Here is a 20,544-nt window from a genome sequence, read left to right on the forward strand (position 1 = left end):
TGATTGGGAAGAAAACTTGGCTAATTAGAGAGTTTAAAAATCTTTCAATAATCCAAACTACAACATTTGGAAAACAAATCTATTGTATTTTACTTTATTTTTTATTATATGCATGGCACATATACAGTACATATAAGTATTTAATTTACTCCGGTCCAAACCATCAACACTCGCTGAAATACTTAATTTAAAACAAGTTTGTGAGTGCATGTGACAGAGCTCAGTCAATGAACATCAAAATGTTAATGTTAAGTGTTTGTCTCTTGAAAAGGTACTGATTTGCTGAGCCTGGGGCATTCTGTGGTTTAATGTTGTGCACAATGCTACCCAAGTCTATTATCAGCTACTATTTTGTTTCTAGCCAGGCCATTCTACAGTACCCATGCATGACATGATGCAAATCTATATAGAACTAGAGATGGTCACTGACCCCCGTGTTTTGGTTTTGGATTCGGTTTTGGATCTGGATTACCGTCGTGTTTTGGTTTTGGTTTTGCAAAACCGCCATTGCGTGTTTTGGTTTTGTTTGGTTTTATTTTGCTATTTTGTTGGAAAATCCATGTTTTTGTGCCTAAAATAACCCAATTTAGTGCTCCAACTGTTTTAGAGATAAGTAATCTAATTGTTGAGGTAATAAATCATCCAAAAAAACTGTTTAATTCTTCGTTGGTAGGCCTTGATTTATTCTACACACAAAACAGATTGTCTTCCTCTCCATCTATGCATATTGGCAATGCAGCCATCGTCTTTGGATGTATATTACACCCTACACTTATAGTTAAATATGTAAAGAAAGGGAAAAAGCCAGTTTGCTTTCTGTCTCTATAGGCCCCCCTCCACTTTTTTAAAAAAACAAAAAATTCAGCCATTATAGACTGTACAATATTAATTGACATGGAGAAAGCCAGTTTGGTTTCCGTCTCTCTAGGCCCCCCTCCACTTGTATAAAATACCAAAAAATCCAGCCGTTATAGACTGTACAATATTAATTGACATGGAGAAAGCCAGTTTGGTTTCTGTCTCTCTAGGCCCCCCTCCACTTGTATAAAATACTAATAAATTCAGCCGTTATATACTGCACAATATAAATTGAAATGGACAAAGGCAGTTTGGTATCTGTCTGCATCAGATCCTCTCTCCACTAGGAGTAAAATAGAAAACTATTCAGCCGTTATATAATCTAGAATATAAATATAAATTGAGAAAGGCAATTTGGTATCTGTCTGCATCATAATCATCAACATCATCATTAGCACCCTCGTCGCCTACACAAATCTCTCCCTCATCCTCTTCTAATTCCAAAGTGGCATCCTCAATTTGGGTATCACCGGCTACACTTGGGCTATTAAGGCAGACATCAGCAGAATGCTCACGATTAGACATCCCACTGTTGGATGGACTCTCCACAGGGATTGTTGTCATTTGTGAATCAGAGCAAATATTCTCCTGTAATGCCTCACTGTTATCTTGCAGCTCGGCTTTGACGCGTAACAGTAGTTGTGCACCACTTGTAGGCTGGGTAACTTTTTGGGATCTGCCACTAATAGCCAAAGGTGAAGGCCTCATTCTCTCTTTGCCACTGCGTGTGTAGAATGGCATGCTTGCAATTTTTTTTTTATCGTCACTTAACTTTTGCTCAGTTACACTTCTTTTTCGCTTCAATACAGTAAATTTTTTTTTGGTTTTTGTTTTTTGCACTAATTTGAAAACACTCTGTTGTTTGACATCGCCTTGGCCAGATGACGTACTGGGAACACTAACATCAGGACTGGTGACAGAACCTGGTTGCTCATTCAGATCATATGTGGACTGCTTTGAATCCATTCTGAGCGCAAACCACTGGGGAGTGCTAAAAATTATTTGGTAGATACTGCTGACAGATATGACTTTTGACAGCCAGAAATATTAATGCACAATTAGGGAGGACACCCCAAAAGCACTGAGGAGTGCTAAAAATTATTTAGTAGATACTGCTGACAGATATGACTTTGACAGCCAGAAATATTAATGCACAATTAGGGAGGACACCCCAAAAGCACTGAGGAGTGCTAACAATTATTTAGTAGATACTGCTGACAGTTATGACTTTTGACAGCCAGAAATATTAATGCACAATTAGGGAGGACACCCCAAAAGCACTGAGGAGTGCTAAAAATGATTTAGTAGATACTGCTGACAGATATGACTTTTGACAGCCAGAAATATTAATGCACAATTAGGGAGGACACCCCAAAAGCACTGAGGAGTGCTAAAAATTATTTAGTAGATACTGCTGACAGATATGACTTTTGACAGTCAGAAATATTAATGCACAATTAGGGAGGACACCCCAAAAGCACTGAGGAGTGCTAAAAATTATTTAGTAGATACTGCTGACAGTTATGACTTTTGACAGCCAGAAATATTTATGCACAATTATGGGGGACACCCCAAAAGCGCTGGGGAGTGCCAAATATTAAGAAAAAATAATAAACCTCTATCCTCCTCTCTGCACTAGCGATTTTGGTTAGAGCAATTGCAAGAACAATATTGTATTCTCTGTCCCTGCTCTAATTAGCCTATGACTACACCCTGCTCTCTCCCTCTGTCAAATGGCAATGGATTGCTGTGAAGGCGTGTATTTATAAAGTTGAAGTATCACGAGAACCGAGCCCCGAGATCCGACGACGTCACGATGACGTTCGGCCTCGATTTGGATTCGGAACGGGCGGGAGAGTACCGAGCTGCTCAGCTCGGTACTCGGATACCCAAAGTTCGGGTGGGTTCGGTTCTCGGAGAACCGGACCCGCCCATCTCTATATAGAACATTGACTCTCACATTCCTTCAGTAGCTATTTACGCCTCACCACAGTCTTGTGAAGTAGAGAACACATCTAATGAGATAATTGAGTTTTCTAGTCTTCCTTGCCCAGGCAGGGGTGCTTGGAGCATGATGCTCTTAGAGAAAATAAACAACTCATTGCTTAAGTCAGTGGTACCCAAACGTTTTCAGTTCGCGGCACCCTTAGAGTCTCCATAATTTTTTCAAGGCACCCCTCCAAAATAATTACCGAGCAGTCTCGTTTTATAAGTAGTTGGGTCAAAAAAACGTAATAAGTATTTAGGTCAGGACAGAAATATTTATTTAGTTGTATGCAAAAATAATACACATAAAATCAAAGGGAAAAGAATATTTTTATATATTTTTTTCAATTATATTTCTGTCAAAGAATAATTTACAGCTAACACACTGTGCCCCCTTCATCCGCACGATGTGCCCCCTGCTTCCGCACACTCAATTATAAAAGACATTCAATTATAGACTGGTCTATAGATTCTATTTTACATATGAATCCCCTGCAGAGAAAGAGGCAGACAATGAAGATTATTTAATGACATTGTTTAAAGCTGCAAATTTATATTACATTCACATGAACCAATCAGCAATCAGCTTAAGGCTAGGTACACACTGAATGTTTTTCAGTCAATTATCGGGCCAATCACCCGATAAACAACCGCTCAGCCACATATCGCATTATCGTGTATACTTACACAATGAACGAACTGTCATTCCAAAATTCCGACTGATGTTTCATTTGGTTGGTCGTACTGTTTAATAATCTCAACCCAATCACTTTCAGATCATGCAGTGTACATGCACTGGCGATCACAATCTCCATAGAGTGCCGGCAATGAACATGTCCCGTTGAAGAAATGGTGAGAGTGCTGTAGATGGAATAATTTGTTCGCTCGTTCTGAAACTGAATAAACAGAAGCTAACGAAATTAGTAATGACATGTAGATAGCTATAACAAGGCAGTTTAATCAGTGTGACAAGAATAATGATTGAATTAATGACTATTGTGCTGTCATTCTCTAAACGGCTAGAGGACCAGATGAAGAGCACAGATCTTAAGGTAACTCGTGTGTAGTGTGTATGCATGAATCGCCCAACTGGTTGGACCTTCAGTGGTAGGGTACAATCGTTGTAGATAACAGATTGGCCAGAAAATTCTTCAGTGTGTACCTAGCCTTAATCTATCTAGTGCACATTAGGTAATGAAAGCAATGTGTTAGTAAACCGTTATTAGTTTCTCTCCTTTTTAAAAGAATTCTATGGGACTAGTAATAACCAAGTTTGGGCAATCTGTCATGGCCAGTAAGTAGTGAATTTGGGAACCTAAAAATCTCTTGTGTAACAGTTTCTGGAGTACAGTTTTAATATTGCTTGCTATGGCTTGTCAGTGTCTTCAAGTGTTTGTAGCTAAGGCAACATATGCCAGAAGATAGACTTGGGTAACTTAAACAATACCAATAGTGGAAACTTTTCTATAAACATGTTACTGACCAGAAATGTCATTCTTTCCTGGAAAGGGAATTACTTTGCAAATGTCTATATGCAAAAAAGTTTTGAAATTTAAAAAATAATAGTTTTTTAAAAATGTAGTTTTTGAAAGAATTGTTTTTAAATGTGTTATTTTTGTAACAAGAAATTATATAAAGTTATTATATAAGTTCCAAAAATAACATCTGGTTACAAAAATAAGTATTATATGTAATGCTCCCTCTGGTATTGTTGTTCATGCCTCCCAGTGACTGAATGTGTTGGCTTGGCACTATGACCCTGTGAAGATACACAAGGAATGGTTGCTTGGCAAAATGAGGCTGGTATGAGCTGATCAGAACCTGCGTGGGGAGAGAGTGACCGCTAAATACACGGGAGAGAGGAAAAGAGGTCCTTGGAGGAGACAGGAGATGTATAAAGTTACTTTATAATTTGCAACCCAAGTATGGTGCTGGAGGAGAAGGAGTAAAAATAAAGAGTTTATATTTTGCCATATAGAGATGGTCTGGCTACCAGCTTATAGCAACAACCACTGCAATGCTGCTCAACAACACTATGTGCACACTTAACAGCCATTGCTGTAAAACCCGCATATAGATGTACCCTCTGGTCACACTCAAGAGCATTACCTACCCATACAGGCATGTTCTTCCACTCATGGTGACAGGTGGTTACATATAGATTACTTTTATACCTCTAAATGCTTTTTTTAAGCGACTAAATGAATGAAAGATTCCTGAAGTGTTTTGCAAAAACAGAAATAATAGTTGGATATCGGAATTTTTATATGAATAAAACAATGAGAGTTTATCTCATCTCTACCTCTGAGAACTCAGGAAGTATATGAATCACAGTTGTTATCTCATACCCACTTAACTTCCTCCTCAGACACAGATTGGTGGAGAGGAATATGGTACTAGAATTTAAGGCTTCTCTTTGCTTTGTTATCTTATTAAAAATGGTTCTTATGTAAGCTTTCAAGCAATGATCATTTAATTTGCTGATAGGAAGCATTTTAAAAACATGGCATTGTTGACGTGGTAGAGGAGCTCCATGCTGATGGCGGGAGAGCAGCACAACAAAAGCAGCCTTGTGGACACAAAATTGGAATCTGGGCCTGATTATCCGCATATTCCCTCATCTAAATTAATCTGCAGCTTGTTAAGAAAAATCCAGGTTTATAGAAACTGCTGTAGCCTAAAATAAGTCAACTATAAAAGTTATTTACAGCATGCAGATTTGCCTACATTCATCGGGAAAAAAACATAACCCACCAGCAGTGCAAAGCTCACCAATAAGTAAACTCTTACTGCTTCTAACACAGCTAACAAACGTGTCTGATTCTCTAGCTACCTATGCTACTGTCACCTTATCTCTGCTGTCACTAGAGCACTTCAGTCTAAAAAAGTCAAAAACACAGCACAGATAACCTATTACCCCCTTTATAAGTATATAGTGATATAAATAAATATCCTGATAATGAATGAGGGGAGGTGCACCCACACAAATTATAACATTTGAGAAAAAAGGAAGAGAAAGCAGTAACTGTGTTCCCAGGGCACTCTTTTATCATAACATAATAATCCAATATTAAAAGATATATCCTTTATTGGTATGCTTTAAAAACAATTATACCCGGGTTGCCTCGTTAAAGCTTATAGCAAAATGCGTGCCGACGGACGCTGCGCTCGCTGTCTATGAATGTTTAATACTAGTCAACATCCAGTCTAATCTAGATTCTGGTTCAATCAGCAGTTAGCATTATAAGCCCTTATGAGCTGATTTAGCAAATGTGAAGCGCTACTAAGGACTGATATATAAGTGATTCACGATAGTAAGCAGGATTATCAAGCCTCTGCTAATTAGCGCAGTTGAAGGGATCATAGGGAACGGATACTCAATTATATATTCATAAACATAGTCTATTAGGACAGCACAATATGCTAAATAATATTATGAGGATGGATAGTAAGCCACATTGAATACTATTTAGTGTTAATACTCTTACTTGCGATCTTGTAGGGATGGCTAGTATAACAACAATACAGGCTGTCAACAGCACCTCATTATTGAAGCTTTATGGCGAAGACATATATCAGTTTAGCCTAGGAGATCTGAATATACAGGTATCTCTGGAATGCTAATTTATCAAAATATTCTTATGAGAGCCTGACTAAGTGAATTGATGTTATATAGCTTATTGAACCTGGAATAACACTATAGGGTCCTATAGTCCATGAAATGACACACTAATTGGGATACTGACAGAATTATTTAATATAATCTTCCAAGTGTGAATAAAGCACTGGCATCCTAATTATGAAATCTTAAAAAGAGTGGATTATCATTTATGTATACAAACATTAGGTCAGCGAGTCAGCTGAGTAGTTTCACTACCTTTTTAACTGTAATTTGTGCATCACTTCAACACTTCATCATCATTTTTTCTCTTTAAATATTTTGCTATAATTATTTTTAAAGCATACCAATAAAGGATATATTTTTTAATATTTGATTATTATCTTATGATAAAAGAGTGCACTGGGAACACAATTTCTGCTTTCTCTTCCTTTTCTCTCACTAGAGCACTTCACTCACAAAAATTGAACCAGCAGTTGCAAATACAGTGCCCTTCTAAGCATTGGAACCGGGAACCAATAGGCATTAATGAGAGAGGTAGGCGCTACGTGCTTCTTTAGGAAGAGGTCAGATAATAGGCACATGGTACCCTTCTGCCTACCTAGAATGTTTACTGAGCGTGCGCATGTAGTGCCGGTGGACATGATGGCCCGCACATGTGCACTAATGTCAGGAATTGATAAAGCTCTTCTCACAGTGACATCACAAAGACCAAGGAAGTGAGGGAAAAGTGACAGGTGAGAGGAATGACTGGATACTGGCAGTTGCAGCGTGGCAGTTGGTCCCTGTCAGCTGAGAAACCTATGAGCTGGTCAAGGAAGAACCCTGTCGTGTTGTCAGCAGAAAAAGCCCTGTGAGTTTCTGAAGAAAATCATCCCAGGAGGAAAAAGCCGAGAGGGGCAGAGGAGTATCAGCTCTGACAGGAGGGAGAGCCCGGTCAGACTTGTCAACCCTGTACTGTGAGAGATGCAGCTGAAACTTCCTGTGAGAGAGCTGAGGAGAAAACTGAATCTAAGTGGCTGAGTAACCCCTGTTTATTTATTATTTGATTGAACTGTGTATTGTAAATCTTGTTATTAGGCAGATAGGGACTTGATAGGGAGGCCCGAAGATAATTTGTACATCCCTTTGCAGGACTGTGATAAACTATTAGGGGCAGTGATAGGGAAAGACAGTTAGGGATCAGAGACTGAGATATACTGTGAAAATCTGCACTAAACAACACAATTTACCTCAGACAAGCGACATTCGTTACAGTGAAGTACAGAGGAGAGATGACTGACTGCAGGATTGGAACTGTGTAATAGGACGAGTCAAGGAGGAAAGTGTGTACACGCCTAACTTCTTCAAGTCATATTCCACCGGAATAAAGACAGACTAGAGATTGTGTTTGTTGGAAAAGTGAGGGATACTACAGAGTGTCACCATTAATGTTTGAGATTTATGTTTGACAAAGCTAAGGAAAACTGACACCAGCGACTTTATTTTGGAGCCTTAGTCTACTGTTTCTGGGATAGAGAAGTGGAGAGACATTTGCTTGTCATTAATTTGCTCATTTTATTTATTGCTAAATATGCATATAGTGATGTATAACATGTTAAATTAGTGGATATGTGTTGAGTTTAGAATGTAACATAGTAACATAGTTGATGAGGTTGAAAAAAAGACACCAGTCCATCAAGTTCAACCTATTTTGGATCTCCTGCGATCCTGCACTTATATTTGAAATTAATCCAGAGTAAGCAACCGCCAATCTGTTTCAATTGTGAAAATCCCCCCAGACTCAATATTGCAGTCCTATTTTTACCCTATATCCACTACTATCCTTCATTTTAAATTAACGGTCGTATCCCTGGATACACTTTTCCGCTAAAAATTTGTCTAACCCTTTCTTAAACATATCTATTTAATCTGCCATCATAACCTTCCCTGGCAATGAATTCCATATCTTTACTGCCCTTACTGTAAAGAACCCCTTCCTTTGCTGGTTGTGAAATTTCCTCTCCTCTAACCTTAGGGGATGACCACGTGTCCTGTGTATGGTCCTTGGGGTAAAAAGTTCCCATGAAAGCTCTCCGTATTGACCCCTAATGTATTTATACATAGTAATCATATCTCCCCTTAGACGCCTCTTTTCTAAAATAAACATGCCTAAACTGGCTAACCTTTCCTCATAACTTAATGACTCCACACCCTTTATCAATTTTGTCGCCCTTCTCTGAACCCTTTCTAGTTCCAAATTATCTTTTTTATAGAGTGATGCCCAGAACTGTACTGCATATTCAAGATGAGGTCTTACCAATGATTTATACAGTGGAAAAATTACACTGTCTTCCCTTGCATCTATGCCCCTTTTTATGCATGCCAATACTTTGTTTGCCCTTGCAGCTGCTGCTTGACATTGAGCACTATTGCTAAGTCTACTGTCTATGAGCACTCCCAAATCCTTTTCCATTATAGATTCTCCTAAATTAATTCCATTTAATTTATAGATTGCGTTCTTGTTTTTGATCCCTGAATGCATAACCTTACATTTATCTGTGTTAAACCTCATATTCCATTTGGCCGCCCAATCCTCCAGTTTATTTAAGTCCCTCTGTAGAGAAGCTACATCTTGCTCTGATTTTATTACCTTACAGAGTTTAGTGTCATCTGCAAAAATAGAAACTTTACTCTCTAAACCATCACCAAGGTCATTAATAAATATATTAAAAATGAGTGGTCCCAGCACGGAACCTTGAGGTACTCCACTTAAGACTTTTGACCAATTAGAAAATTTTCCATTTATCACAACTCTTTGTTCCCTATTCTCTAACCAGTTTTCGATCCAAGTACAAATTTTGATTCCTAGACCCAGTTCCCTTATTTTGTAAACCAATCTCTTGTGTGGCACTGTATCAAAGGCCTTTGCAAAATCTAAGTAGACCACATCTACTGTCCTGCCCTGGTCTAAGTTCCCACTAACTTCCTCGTAGAAACTAATTAGATTAGTTTGACATGACCTATCCCTCACAAATCTATGTTGATTCCCACTAATAATTTTATTGCGTACCAAGTAATCCTGAATACTGTCCCTTAAAATACCTTCCAGTAGTTTCCCCACTATTGATGTCAGGCTTACAGGTCTATAATTCTCTGGTTGTGATATCGCCCCCTTTTTAAATAACGGCACCACATCTGCTATTCGCCAATCCCTTGGTACTGAGCCTGATGAGATTGAATCTCTGAAAATTAAGAATAGCGGTCTAGCTATTTTCGAGTTTAACTCCATAAGGACCCTTGGGTGTATGTCATCTGGACCTGGGTCTTTATTTATCTTAATATTCTTTAGTCGCCTTTGGACTTCTTCCTCTGACAACCAAGTATTAATTGATGGCATGGTTTCATTTCCATTTTTATGTATTACTCCTGCCATTTGTTCCTCTCTGGTAAATACTGAAGAAAAGAACGTGTTTAATACCTCTGCTTTTTCCTTAGTATCATTTATCAATTCACCCATCTCACTTCTTAGGGGTCCTATATTATCTTTTTTAATCCTTTTGCCATTTATATACTTAAAAAACTTTTTGGGGTTTGTCTTACTTTCTTTTGCAACGTGCCTTTCATTTTCTAATTTAGCCAATCTAATTTCCTTTTTGCATGTTTTATTACATTCCTTGTACCTACGGAAGGACTCCTCTGACCCTTCAGACTTAAACATATTTAAATGCAGGCTTCTTCCTTTGCATTTCTTCCCTTACCTTTTTATATAGCCACATTGGTTTAGATTTAATTCTTTTACATTTATTTCCCATAGGAATGAACTTATACGTGTATGTTTCCAACAACATTTTAAAGACAGCCCACATTTCTTCCGTATTTTTTCCTTCAAAGGTCTATGCTCTTTATAGACTCCTTTAGCATATTAAAATTTGCCTTTCTAAAGTTTAAAGTCCTAGTTGATCCCTTATACCGTTGTTTCTGGAAACTAATTTCAAATAAGACCATATTATGATCACTGTTTCACAAGTGCTCCTTTACTTGAATATTTGATATTACGTCTACATTGTTTTTTATTACTAGGTCCAGTATAGTCCGGTTCCTAGTTGGTTCCTCTACTAATTGGGACATGTAATGGTCTTTTAGCGTGCTCAGAAACCTATTTCCCCTAGCTGTACCGCAGGTCTCAGTACTCCAATCAATGTCCGGATAATTAATTTCTATGTCTAGAAATTATTATAGTTGGAGAATAATAATAATTGTAAGTAAGCATTTAAGGTAGAGGTACCTCTTGGTTAGGGTAAGAAAGGTTAAGGTATTGCATTGCATTCTTGTACATTCACTATATTTCATCTGTTTTAAAGAGATACTTTTAAAATACAGTTTATATAAGATATATTCTATTTCGGTATATATAAAGTCTAATTAGATGTAATGCCTGCGGGGGAACAGGACAGACCCACACAGATGTCTTACCCTCCAAATGATGACCACCTACCATCCACTTTGGTTTCACCCCAGCTGCTCTTTCCACCTCCACACCGTCTTTAGTGAAGGTCTGACTTCTGGACCCTGCAGAGGAATACACCGCTTTTTTCCTTTTCTGGCAGACCAGCAACTTAACCTCTGTCAGATCTCTCCACCTCCCCCTAAGGAAGAAAAAGAAGTTGAGACCTGTGCCTACCAGAAAGGACTGTGTGAGGCTACGTCGAGGAGCAGAGACACTCATTCAACCCCGCCTGCTGCCACCTCGTTTTGTTCTTGCCAATGGTGCGGGACTACGAGTATTTGTGACTGGAAACAGTCCCGTCCCAAATACTCTACTCACCCCTTGGTGAGGGCCTAACCAAAAGTAGGAATCAAGAGCTATACTCACCCGGGCACTCCAACTTCCGGTCCCTGCTCTCTTGCTCCTCTCTGTCATCTGTGAAAGACAGAATACAACACGGCCTCCCTCTCCTCTAACTGGCGAGGCTGGAATGTACCACCCACACACCTAGCACTAGCTAAGAATAGGCGCCCTGACCCTACAACAACTAATGGTTGGGTTTCGCAACTTCACATGGTACTGGGTGTAGTGTACTCCCTAAACCTCCTCCCTCTGCCTATGGGGAACACCAGCTGGTGTTCGCCTACTACTCCGGGACTGACCCTAACCCTCACCCAGGTCGTACTGAGAAGACTGTCTTCTCACTACGGGGTCACTCACAGAATCCCAAGGACCAGTTGCCACTGACTGCAGTTGGGAGGTACTGTATGTCCCGCTTCCCACGGTACTGCTTGTGAAGGCAGAGCTATGTGTACTTAACAGTAGTGCACACAGTATTGCCTGTGCATTTCACTAAAATAATAACCATATTATATCATAAGGGCCGCCCTGTCTTAATTGCCCTGGGCCCACAGAGGCTTAATCCAGCTCTGTTGGCATCTCAAGGGCAGTGAGTGGCATTTTGGACACATACGGATGGTAAATATCAGCTAATACAATATTGTCACTCACTTCCAATCACGTTCCAATTTGATAACATTACACCTTATTTTTTAAATAATTTACACTATATTGTAATATAGACTATAACTTCATAAGTGTGATCACACTACAATCCTGAGGGTTTATTATTGTTCTTTATTTTCAGGAATGCTGACTCCAGGTATGGGTCAATTTAATTAGTAAAAACAACAAAGATTTATAATGTTAATGATGATTTCATTACTTCTAATGATAAAATCATGGATGACTGAACAGATGTATATAATAAGTAGCACAGTTTTAATCACATCTCACACCTCCTCCACTTCTGAATCCGCTAAGTCTTGTAAAAAGAAACATAATTAACTAAAACTAATAAAATAGCTCCCATAACCTTTCATAACCTTTGTACATAGTAGCTACTGACCTGAACGGCAGATCCTCCTGTCAGGCAGGTGTAATGTGTGCACACATGCATAATAATGTAAGCCACCAAACATTGAACTCAACAAGTGATTCATAAGGAAATATTTAGACAGCTGTGATAATTAACATGAACATTGCAAATTTGAACGTTCCCTATCCTAAACGTGCTCTAAAAATGTAAAATATACCTACCACTACAGGCTGTAAATGTATAGTTAGTGAAGGCTCACATTATCCAGCCTTGTCTGCTACATACTGGTTCAATCCTTCAATATTTCGGTAGTGTGGACCTGTGCTCTAGAACGTATGTATTGAATATACTTGCCTAAAGCCAGTCTCCGATGGGTGCTTTAAAATGGAACCATTTTCCAAACAGCAAACCACAGAGCTGTAAAACAAGAATATGCTCAGTCATTTTATTGTGAAATTGAGAATCGTTGTTTCCCTATCATACTGTACCATACTGATTCTGCTACCACAAAGTTGTATTTTGAACTTTTACCGTGGAACCACTATAATGTGACAGGGAAACAGCATGCCCAATTTCATATACTAACACCTTATATTAGTGTATCTTCACTTTAAAATGCTGCAGTTTCCTGGTCAGAAAATTGTGATGTCCTCAAGTGCTCATCTGAAGGTGTAATTAAAAAGCAAGTAAGGCTGGTATGTGAAATTACTATAAACGTAAGGTTGTGTATTAGTGAGCTAAATAATATCCATGAAATAACTGGCCTGTTTATACTTGATCTCCTTAAGCAGCAGGTTGCCATGTTAGGAGAGATAAGCCTTCAGAATTGGAGTGACAGCTTTGCAGACATGACTGTGTGTACTAGTAGATTGATATACAAGGGCAGGAAAACTAAAATCATAGTAACTCAAGTTCTGCATTTTCAGCTTTTTGACCTGGATGAGATCACATTAGGACATTATGCTGAAGATGTGGGAAGAGTTTAAGCTGTCTGTAGTACAGTGGAAGGTTAATACTTTTAACAGAGCTGCAGGTGATTGTAGGGCAACACTGAACAAGTGTATTTTACTTCCATCTTACTTACTTACTATCTAAACATTTCAATTTTGGGGTCTAGTGATCCTTTATATAAGTAAATTTTATACATACAGTAATTTCTTGGCTGCTTCAGCACCAACCGGATCAGCAGTCTATCTAATAAATGTCAGTTATTTTAAGTATGCACTGCACTAGAAACGAAATATTTTACATGTATTACACGTATGTATTACTCAGACTTCAAGCAAATAATTTGTTAACAGCTATTGACAAGTGAAGCCATAAGCTAAATGTTGCTAAATGTAGATGACAGGGTTAACGTATGGTACTTACCATCCGGGGTTAACTGCTCAGCAGTTTCCAGTCAATAGGATGTAGTTGGGAGGATCCTTCCTGGATAGTATATATACTCAAGCAAGGCATTCTGGATCCTCTTTCCTTGCTGGAAATCCCACCTCACCCTCCCGTGTATTCAGTTATTATTTATGCTTAACAATTTTTCCTCCGATAAAGAGCAGGCAGAGTTAGCAGAAAGGCATTTGTGAGTCGGCGACCGGTTTCATATGGTGCTATCACTGATTGGCCGCAGGTCACTACCCTCTTTGAAGTATCTTGGCTCTTGGTCCCCTTGAACTGGGGACTCCTTGGCCTGCCTTCTATGGGTGGGTCACTGTGAGTCCAGAGGAGGATAGTTACTCTGTTGCCAGATTTAACAACGGACAATCGTACAGGATTTGTCCTGGGACCAGTGGTTAGTGCCGGGTGGCCATACACTGTTTGGTGACTGATGTTGGTTGTGCCGTCTCACAATTTGTCTTCTCCTCCAGAAACTCAAATTCAAATTTAACAAACTGTGACCTATTCTTTTGCCAAAGCAATAGTTGTTTTGTGTCGTTATTTTTAGTATTAAGTTTTAGCAGTTAAGTTTAATAAAGGTTGATAGTAACAGAAGTAAGACATCTTCAATCTGCAGTTTATATGTTAAAGGTATAAATAATCTGCTGGAATGAAAAGCAATGCAATGTTATACAGTAGCATTCATTTAGTTTCAGAATTGTTTGGAATGTGACAAGGCCGCAGTTTGTAACAAATCAGATAATTGTGAATGATGAGAGTAATGTAAGGAACATTAGGGAGAAAAATGTTGATAAGAAACCGTTCCAGAACTTCAGATGGCTCTACAAAAACCTCAAATCTGCAACTTTTCTGTTACTAATTTCTATGTTCAAACAGTGAAATCTAATTTGTAACTCAGTCAGTTCATGTGTGAAAATGTTCAGTATTTGTTGTTATGCTGGTATTGTGATACAAAATTTTAAGCATTTTTTTCAATGTGCACTTAAATAAACCTTCCACATGCCGTAAATATATTTTAACAACTTAGATAACATAATACACATTTTAGACAATAACAAGCAAAAGGATTGAGCAGAATGTATATGTAAGTAAAGGCTCTGAGAATGGCGCTCGGATTAGGCTTAGGTATATTTACAAGTCTACTAGTTTTCACCCCAGGGACTTGATACATAACACGCTCTGTACTCATAATTCAGATGCTTTGGTGACACTATATATAAATGTATTATGCCCCAAACTGCAAAGGTGGCACACTGTTTAAATTATCATTCCCAAGTAGACAATCACTAGGGATCAATAAATTATGTTTAAAAAATAACCTTCAGATGCTATAATCTTATGAAATCGCATTAGTATACATATCCAGAGCATTAATCACAGTGAGGATGTGAATCAATATATGTTAACTATGTGTGAAGGTCATAAGGAGATCAATTTAACCGGACTGTCATATGGTTGAAACATTATAGGAGAGGGAAAGTAACTACAAGTTCGCAAAAAGTTGCATTTTATGTTATTTTACTTAATTCCATAATATCATATGTTCCTCTGGTTTTAGCAGGCAGCCCTATATGTTATTAATTGTTTTAAGCATATTTCTATTGTTCTAGAGGTCTTAATGGCGCAGCAACAGGGTTCAGAATAATAGCAGTCACAAACCCAGGCTCATGGCCCTTGGAGTCTGTTGTGACCATTATTCTTTTCCTCCATGCAGTTGCAAAAGCCTCAGCCGTAATAGTGAGTCCAGGCAAGAGACAAAGAGGCCTATTTATGAAATATTACTGAGTCATTCCACATCAGATCACCCAAAAAAACATGATTTGTCCACCACCCGTCTCAGATTTTTTTGAATTTTTTTTAGTTAAGAGAGGATGTCAAAACAATTATTTCTGCCAAATATCTCGACTGTCTGACAATTAGTTGATTATATATTGATTTTTCAATTTATTTAATAATTTACTAATCGCGGCTTCTTTATCCAGTTTATTTGAAGTATTACAGGTGTTTATTAAGGAATCGACACAAAATTTGGACCCCTAAGGTAACTCTTCCTCCCAAATCCAAAACTTCAAACCAAATTACTGTAACTGCCTCATGTTTTGCGTTACGGCAAAAACGCACGTTTTTCAAATATCATTAAAAACGCTAGATTCAATTGACATTAGGGATCCCATTTTATTGGGGGTGTTTAAAAAAGGTATACATTACTACCACAAAAAAATCAGCAGGGTACTCTGTTTCATAGTGGAGAAAAAAAATAATGAAGTTGATGCTGATGTTCGATTACTGTTGTATCGCATACATAATTAACACAAGAAATCATGAAATTTAAAACCGTTAACATAACTAAAGCCCTTAACTGAAGTTGAGTCAACAATCTCATTATTTTTCCCTTGTTTGTAATGGTCTGTAATTTTCCTTAAAGTGTCAGCAGAAAGTGTATACTGCCTTCCAGTACTTCCTTGGATAGTAGGCACTTCCCTTACACAGAGGACGTGAATAAAAGGAACAAAACACTTATCTCTTGAAGGCCAGGACAGCACATTTGTTGATTGGTTTCATTAAGTGTATCAGCACATCTTGGGCCTGATTCATTAAGGATCTTAACTTGAGAAACTTCTTATTTCAGTCTCCTGGACAAAACCATGTTACAATGCAAGGGGTGCAAATTAGTATTATGTTTTGCACATAAGTTAAATACTGACTGTTTTTTCATGTAGCACACAAATACTTGATAGCTTATTTGTACACTGAAATTTAAAGTTGATATTTGTGCGCTACATGAAAAAACAGTCAGGCTTGAAAAAGCTACAGAGCGAAACGCACGTTGGCGTTTTGTCTTGCTATCCTCATCATCCAGCCTGCACCTTTCTCCCTATGATCGCTCCCCAGTTACCTACTTAGGCAGGGATTTTCACATATACCTGCGATCATAGGGGACTTAATAATACTTTGTCTCTTCATTCATTTTTTGATGCCAATGCTATTGGGCTATATTATCTAATACTACTAGAAATACCTTGGGTTTTTCAAACTTTATATGGCAACCATGCTAATTTTTTGAATATCTACTCGATTTTTGCACTTATTATGGGGCAGTTTGATAGGTAGCATATCTCCACCTGATCGCTCTAAGTTACCTATTCAGGCAGGGATTTTCCTTATATTTGCGATCGTAGGGAACTTATTTATGCCACTATTATTGGGCTACAATACCTAATAATATTATTAGAATCACCTTTTGGCTCTTGTGACCTCATATGGTAATTATTCCAACTTTGGAGCATTTATTCAGGCTGGGATCTTTGCACTTATAAAGGCGCATTCTGATTGATAGCAGAGGCAATGCAAATTGTATTTGCATTTTAATTCACCTCCACACTTGTTTGTCCTATATGTGTATTTTTAAATATTTCGCTCCTGTTTAACCAGAACATTTTTTAATGCATATCCAATAAAGATTAATTTTATTATAGACCTAATCGGAGTGCCCCTTCTATACACTTCTTTTCTTTCCTTCTTGTCCAAAAAAGGATTACAGCATGAATTCTGAAATTCTTCATATCTTAGCAGCAGAAGCTTTTCATGATGGTAGCAGACTGAGGTTTCAGGATCATTGGTTACTGCATTTGAAACTTCAGTTCTCAGAATCAAAAGTTTTTTTTCTTCATCTGTAGAGTGGTCCCAGCTATGTAATCCAATGGTTTTTGAGTAAATAGTAATATGGCAGTCTGTATGTAAAAGACTACCAAATGAGCAGCGCCATGATTGACTCTTTCTGTGTCTCCCTCTCTCTTTCTCTGGAAAGTTTCAGTTTTGGTCTCTCTAAAGGGAATCCCCTTACCATCAGTTTGTTTGTTTCATTTCCTGTATGGGAGGTTTATCCCATTGCCTCAGTTTAGTTCACTTTTTTTGGTATGGTTGTTAACAATGTGTAAATTATGTATGCTATACAGCAGTAATCGAGCATCAACTTCCTTATTTTTTTTCTCCACTATGAAACAGAGTACCCGGCTGATTTTTTTTTGTGGTAGTAATGTATACCTTTTTTAAACACCCCCAAAAAAATGGGATCCCTAATGTCAATTGAATATAGCATTTTTAATGATATTTGAAAAACGTGCATTTTTGCCGTAACGCAAAACATGAGGCAGATACAGTAATTTGGTTTGGATTTTTGGATTCGGGAGGAAGAGTTACCTCAGGGGTCCAAATTTTGTGTCGATTCCTTAATAAACGCCTGTAATACTTCAAATAAACTGGATAAAGAAGCTGCGATGAGTAAATTATTTAATAAATTGAAAAATCAATAATCGACTAATTGTCAGACAGTCAAGATATTTGGCAGAAATAGTTGTTTTGACATCCTCTCTTAACTAAAAAAATTTCGTAGAAATCTGAGACGGGTGGTGGACAACCCTGGTTGAACTGACATGGAATGACCCTACTTAGCCTTAAATTCTCCAGAAATGGCTGTTGCCGCAATATTAAAATATTTTTTAGTATGTATGCCATTTAACAACAGTGTAATGCCAGAGATATCACAGATATCATCAGAGTTTACTAAATTATCTCTTAGTACAGCAGTCATCATCAGCTATTTATGTAGCGCCACTAATTTCACAGCGCTGTACAGAGAACTCACTCACATCTGTCCCTGCCCCATTGGAGCGTACAGTCTAAATTCCCTAACATATACACACACATACAGAGAAAGACTAGGATCAATTTGATAGCAGCCAATTAACCTACTAGTATGTTTTTGGCGTGTGGGAGAAAACCAGAGCACCCGGAGGAAACCCACGCAAACATGGGGAGAACATACAAACTCCACACAGATAAGGCAATGGTTGGGAATCAAACTTATTACCCCAGTGCTGCGAGATAGAAGTGCTAGCTACTAAGCCACTGTGCTGCCCATATCCTCTATGGGAACTGTAGTCTTGACAAATTTAACGAGCTCCGAAAAGCTTAGCTTGTCTCTATTAGCTAATGCCATCATTTGGCACTAACAGCTCACTCTTTATAGTGGAAGCCTATTTGGAGAGGGATCTGTGCAGATCCTGGTAAAGCAATTGCAGGCCCACATGCATGAGTGCAGGAGTTATCTCAGCTCAGGAAGAAGTTTCCTGGCCCACTGAAGTCGCTACACCTTCATTAAAGGAGCCTAAGAGCAACCTGCCAGACAGATTTTCTGACAAATGCAGACAGCCCCGGAACTTTAGTGAAAGCTGCAAGCTCGATTTTAAATGTAGAACAAATTCATCAAGTTCCGAGCAGCAGTGAGTCGGCATAATCATTTTCTTTTTTGCAAGGGGACCCTCAGACTTGGGCAGGGCTGGTGCTGGAATTTCCAGCACCCCCTTGCCGAAGTTTGCGCATGTGCTGTGAAGTCCTAAAAAGGGCTTCTTTGCGAATGCGCCACTCCTCCATGCCTCAACTCTTATTCTGATGCCTGCTATATTCAGTGCAGGAACTTAGAACATAAGTGGGCATTGTCGCGCCGCAAAGAATATAATGTTTTGCCACAGACAGGCTGGCGGGCGGTCCTCTTGCTATGGGCTTACCATGTTCTGACGGCTCTGAACTCGGCATTCGTTCTTGAGCCAAAGAGCTCTGTTCTCCTTAAGGTTGATTCATTCTTTACAGCCTTAAGCCTGCTATATGATGACCTTGATAGAGTGACCTTGGCAGAATTGCATCTTTGAACAGTGAAACAAGACCACTCCACTGAAGAATATTGTAACAAATTTTAAAGATTGCGAGTGGAATGACCTAGCCCTCAGGAGTCTGTTCAGACTAAGCTTATCTGAGCAGATCAAAGATACTTTAAATCACTATTGTGTTTCTGAATCATAGGAAAGTCTTGGTGTTATGCAATTATCCATTAAAATTGATAGATGTGGTAGGCAACAAGAGCGGATGCCCACTACAGGAGCTCTACATTTAACATATCTATTTTATCCACTTACATCACTGTTTTCAATGAGCTCTGGTTTCCCCGACCACGTCTATATGCCCTCACCACTGGCACTCTGCCAGGCTGCTTCTGTGGCCCCTCCAGCCTGCATGAGTTCATAGGAGGCTCTGCATCTCTGCTGTCTGACTGGGCACCATTTTAACCTCCTCGCTTCTTATCTCGCCTTCTCTAGTGCCCTCGTTGTCCTTTGGATCCATGGTACTTCTCTGGTGGAGTCCTGCTGGAGTTTAGGACCCGACATTGAGTGACACATCGTAAGTTCTGGAGGCAATATTTCGGTGCACCGCTACTATGATATAACACTTTTATTTTTATTTTTTAGGGCTACTTATCAGACCACTCATGATTTCCTGCCAAAAGCCTGGGAGTCCACCATATTGATGTCTCATTATGGAGGTGCAGCACAACAACTTAGCTGAAAACCCTGATGACTATAGGAACTTGTGTAGTGGATTTTTTGGGCTGCTTTTGATATTTCTGTATTGCTCCATGACATATTACATACTACTGTAAATGCACCCACTTTCTATTGTATCAAACTGGGTAAGTTTCTGCAAACACAAACTCAATTTGCATTATATGTATTTGAAATAGTGTTTGCTCTCTGTTTTTTTTTACTGTGGACATAAGATAATGGCATTCTACCTGCCATATAATATTTTACATTACTCGTCCACTGACAACTTTCTCACATAACTTGCTCATTAGCCTTTCTGTGATTTTACTGCCACCTAGTGGTGCTCTGAGATATTACAGCACTACAATTTTATCTTTGACTACAGTCTCCTTATCATAAAGCTCCACAGTTTGCCCTAATTTGCTGTTTACAGCTTTTGTTGTGTCACCTATTGTTCTTTCTC

This window comes from Mixophyes fleayi, chromosome 1 (genome assembly GCF_038048845.1).
Source record: "Mixophyes fleayi isolate aMixFle1 chromosome 1, aMixFle1.hap1, whole genome shotgun sequence".
NCBI classification, from domain to species: domain Eukaryota; kingdom Metazoa; phylum Chordata; class Amphibia; order Anura; family Limnodynastidae; genus Mixophyes; species Mixophyes fleayi.